The sequence below is a fragment of the Rattus norvegicus genome, chromosome 1 (genome assembly GCF_021556685.1).
Source record: "Rattus norvegicus strain SHRSP/BbbUtx chromosome 1, alternate assembly SHRSP_T2T, whole genome shotgun sequence".
Taxonomy (NCBI): domain Eukaryota; kingdom Metazoa; phylum Chordata; class Mammalia; order Rodentia; family Muridae; genus Rattus; species Rattus norvegicus.
In genome coordinates, this window is record NC_141534.1 from 258,883,351 (window position 1) to 258,888,858 (window position 5,508).

Here is a 5,508-nt window from a genome sequence, read left to right on the forward strand (position 1 = left end):
CCCAAGTCCAGGAGTGTGAATAGCTCTGACACCGGCATGTACCATATTTTGGACTCCAGAGGGCTCCATTTCTCCAGTTCTGCGGTTTACAGCACACACAGCTTGTGTCCTATACTCAGGCCAGCCCCATTCCACAGCCGCTGTTGTGCTTGGTGACCATGCCACAGTACTGGCATCTTCTCTGTGTTGGGGTCTCCACTGGACCTGAGGCAGCATCATCACTGGTAGCCTCTTCCAGCCTTTCTTTAGGGACTCCATCCTTGCCACATAGCGAGTGCCAAACCTCATCTGTTCTTCATGACTCCCCCATGACTTCAAAACCAGTGCCAGGTAGGGGACTTGTGCATACTTTCAAGTTTGGCTGTTGGCATGAGATGCATGCAGTCTTGGCCTTCTCTGGACCATAGTTTCTCTGTGTTGGCCCTGATGAGATATTCCCAGAAGATTTCACATCCGTGATGCTGGCTGGTCTCTTGATCACAGCAAAGCAAAGTTGTCGCTTTAGTGACACTGGGTTCTCTCTCTCTCTCTCTCTCTCTCTCTCTCTCTCTCTCTCTCTCTCTCTCCCTTTCTCTGTTGTTTGGGGTTTGAAGAGATGTATTTATTTTTATTTTATGATTATGAGTATTTCCCAGCTTAAGCATAAGCTCAGGAGTTAGGTAGCATTGCACTTCTGCCTGCAGAAGCAAAAGTAGAGTGTCAGACCCCAGGGACCTGGACTTACAGATGGCTGTAAGTTGCTATGTGGGTTCTGAGAGTTAAAACTAGTTCTCTGTTAGAACAGAAAGAATTTTTAACTTCTGAGCCATCTCTCCAGCCCCAAGGATCTCCTGTTAAGCCCAACTGATTCTTCAGCTCTAGTTGACCAGACATCACATAGTCTTAATTCAGGATATCACATAAATGGGCCCTCTAGAGTCTTTACCTCCTTTGGAAACTTCACAAGCCAGGCCTCCACCAACTGTATTGCTCTCCTGCTAAACGGAACATTGAGTTCTAAGCACTTAACATCTACTCTAGCCCAACGTTCAACACCATCACAATCCTCCCAAAAATATAGGGTCAAGACTGTCACGCCAATACCCCACTCCTGGTACTGGCCTTCGTCTCCATTTGGCTTTCACTGTTGTGATAAAGACCATGACCAAAATAAACGTGTGAAGGAAGGGTTTTATCCAGTGTACATATCCCAGGTCACAGGCCATTGAGGGGAGCCAAGATAAGAACCTGGAGATAGGACCTGAAGCAGAAACCTTGGAGGAGTGTTGCTTACTGGCTTGCTCTTCATGACGGGCTAATCTTACTCATTGGTTTGTTTGTTTGTTTATTTGTTTTGTTTTTTTGTTTTTCAAGAGAGGGTTTCCCTGTATAGCTTTGACTATCCTGAAATTCACTTTGTAGACTAGTCTGGCCTTGAACTCAGAAATCCACCTGTCTCTGCCTCTAGAGTAAGAAAATCAAAGGCATGTGCCACCTCCCAGTATCATCTTATCTTTTAAAAAAAAAAGGTTATTTGTGTATTTATTTATTATTTATATGAGTACACTGTCACTGTCTTCAGACACACCAGAAGAGGGCATCAGATCTCATTTCAGATGGTTGTGAGCCATCATGTGGTTGCTGGGAATTGAACTCAGGACCTCTGGAAGAGCAGTCAGTGTTCTTAACCATTGAGCCATCTCTCCAGCCCCCATATTACTTTCTTATACCATCTGAGACCACCCGCCCCATTGTAATCTTGACCTGGCAGTACAAAGGTAGAAATTCAACTCAAGGGTCTGTCAAAAGATGCCTCAGAACTCAGATCCCCTGAAAGAGCAGTGTGTCTTCTTAGCCACTGAGCCAGCTCTCCAGCCTAAGACCATTTTTTTATGACTATCAAATCCCAGATGGTCCTGTTCTTGGAATCCTCGGTGCTGAAATTCGGTTGTTTTGTTTTGTAGGTGCATTGGTGTTTTGTCTGCATGTGTGTCTGTGTGAGTGTCAGATCCCCTGGAAGTGGAGTTACAGACAGTCGTGAGCTGCTATGCGGGTGCTGGATCCTGTGGCAGAGAAGCCAGTGCTCTTAACCACTCAGCCACCTCTGGAGCCCCCAGGTCTATGCCTTGCAGGTGGAAGTGTGGGTTTTTGTTTTGTTTGTTTGCTGCTTATTGCATGCCTTAGAATTTTAATTTTTGATGGCTGAAGAATATTTTATTATCAAGGCATACCATATTTTCTTTATCCAAGCATCAAATGGCAGACCCTTGGGGTGAATTTCCACTTTTTGCTCGTTTTGAGCAACGTTGCTGTGAACATGGGTGTACACACTTCTGCTTGAACCCGTTTTCAGTTCAGTTCTCTCAGTAGAATTCCCCCCCCCCCAGGTAAGATAGTAATCGTAGGGTCTCTTAACATGTAAACTATTTATTTTATTCATGTGCATGTGTGTGTGTGTGTGTGTGTGTGTGTGTGTGTGTGTGTGTGTGAGAGAGAGAGAGAGAGAGAGAGAGAGAGAGAGAGAGAGAGAGAAGGTTTGTCATTTGTGTTCAGGTGCCTGAAGAGGCCAAAAGGGAACTTTGGACTCCCTAGATCTGGATCAAGTTACAGACAGTTGTCATCTACCCAACACAGATGCTGGGAACTGAATTCAGATCACTAGACATTTTAAGTTTTTTTTTCTCCTCTGTAAAATGGGAATAACAGTGGAATCTATTTCTCAAGGTTACTGGGATTATGTTTTACTGTACTTTGGCATTTATTAATTATAATAAGAGCACATTCACTATTTCTTCATGTCATATTCTACCCAGTGGGCTCCTTGGATGTTACTGGCAGATCTTCCTTAAAACACACTCCTCTGCTTCTGCTGGGAAACTGCAATTCAACCTACCTAACAACAATTCAATATTATCAGAGAATTCCCAGCCCTAAAGGAATGGGGATTCCCAGTGTCAGTCATCATAGAGGGTGGGTCCTTAAGCCGGCAAGCAAGCAGAATGCATCCATGGGACATAGCTCAGGGTAGACCACTAACTAACATTACATGCATGGGGCGCTAGGTTCAGTCCCAGGACAGCCAGGGTTACACAATAACCATTTCTCTTCTCAGAAAACCATTAATAACAATAGAGAAGTCATGTTGCAAATGTAGCTTGGCAGGTACAAGGCCGTGGGTTCCACTTCCAGCATCAACTAATAGACTTGTCCTGACCTATATAATATACTATTAAATGATATTCATGCAAAGCATGGGGTGTGGCTCCTGTAGGTAACTGAATGGCATTTATTTCCAGCTCTCTGAATCTTCCATGTTTTCTGCACTTTTCCCGAGCATCTCGCATCATTGGTGATAAAGAGAACAGTGCCTTTGGTTATTTTTTTTATAAGATTCTCATTTCTTGCTCACACTCGGGGTGAGCTCCGGCAGTCGTCTTGGTTTTCACATTAGGAGTAGAAAGATTCAGTCAGAATCTCCAGTCCTGCGCTCCCTGTTTTTTCAGTCCCACGGTCAAACTTTCAGGTCTAGGCAGGCCACTGATCCGATCAACTGCCATTTTGTCTTCCTCTGCCGCTAAATGCCAATCACTTCCTGCTTTCCGGAAGCTTTACAGGCTCCTGAGCTCGGTTCAGGGTAGCCGTTGTGTTCATGGGTCTCACACACACCCCTCCCCAACATGCCTCCTTGTCATCTCAGGTCAGGGCTAGCTCCAGCACCCACACTGTTCTAACCTTACTCACTATATCGTCCAAGCTAGCCTCAAACTTCGGAGCTCGTCATCCTCCAGCCTCGGCCTCCTGGGTCTCTGTGACTACAGGCAGATGTGCCTGTAAAATTCGGACACCAGGCCTGCATTCTTTCTATTCTGATCGTCTTGATTGACTTTAGGATCTGTGGAAATAGTCAGCCAACATTCCACAGTCACAGTTCAAAGACTGTCCTCATAGCAGCTCAGAGATGGCTGAAGATAAGGAGTGCTTGCTAAAAGGACCTGGGTTCAGTTTCCGACACCCACAGGGTGGCTCAGAATCCTCTGTAATTCCCTTTCCAGGCGACCTGATACCATCCCCTGCCTTTGGGCAAACACTCCTACACATAAGTTAAAAAAAAACAAAACAAACAAACAAACAAAAAAAAAAACCTGTCCTGTGTCTCCTTAGATTCAAAGATTGTAATCTTTTACGTAAGGAAACGGAGAGTATCAAATTCAGTCTCCCTCAATGTCCCTGACGTCATTTACTTTCCTTTGACCCTAAGAGTAAGGAAAGGGACTGATACCACTCCCTTCTAACAATTTGACAAAGTTATTGAGTATTTTCTATGGATCATGAGTACTCTGCTGTTTAATCCTTTTTTTTTTTTTTTTTTTTGGTCCTTTTTTTCGGAGCTGGGGACCGAACCCAGGGCCTTGCGCTTCCTAGGCAAGCGCTCTACCACTGAGCTAAATCCCCAACCCCTGCTGTTTAATCCTTAACAAAGGCTGGAGGGGAGGTTCTAGCTATCCTATCCCTCGGTACAAATGGAGATGAGAAACCTTCACAAAGATCATGCACTAGCTAATGATGCAGCCGGATCAACAATATAAAACTCCTGGATTGCCTGTCCTCCCTCCCTCTCTTCCTTTTCCCCTCCCTTTTCCCCTCCCTTCTTTCCTCCCTCCTTCCCTTCCTCCCTTCCCTCCCTCCCTCCCTTTTTCCCTTCCTCCACACTTTCCTCCCTTCCTTCTTCCCTCCCTCCCTCCCTCTCTTCCTCCCTCCCTTCCTTCCTTCCTACCTTCCTCCCTTCCTCCCTCCACACTTCCCTTCCTCTTTACTTCCTTCTGCATTTCATTTTTGCCTGGTTTTGGCACTGGGCATTGAACCTGGGGGGGCCTTGGACTTCGGTCCTTACACGTGATAAGCAAGTCCTCAGCTTCTGAGCTCTATTCCTAGCCCTGGAACCCTTAGCTTTTCGTTGCCACAGAATTCTGATTTCAAAATACATGCTGGATTTTTCTTCTTCTTTATATATGCCCTTTGAAACAATGATATACATGCAACCTCAATTAGGTAATCTGTGTCTGCCCTTTGTCAGCAATACACTCCCCACTTGAAGGAGCTGGAGTATAGTGCAGCCAGAATCAGTGGAAAGAAATACTTTATCTGCTTATATGAAATATTTCCAACGCACACACCATAAAAATTGAGCCCCCTACCTCCCATAGCCTTGAGCCTATCTGAGCCTATCTCTTCACGTCTCTTCCAGAATGTTTCGTCTGTCGGTTTTTTTTTTTCCTCCGACACTTCCTACTTAACTCTCTCTGCTTTCTGCCCCTCAGCTGGTAGAAACACTCAAAAGTCCCTCCTCCCGTATGTGTTCAATTGATTTGGACAAACTCTAAGTCGAATGATACTGTCTGAGGACAACAATTATGGACTTCAAATGATATTTTTTTTTAAAGATTCATTTATTTAATGTATATGAGTACACTGTCGCTGACTTCAGACACACCAGAAGAGGGCGTCGGATCCCATTACAGATGGTCATGA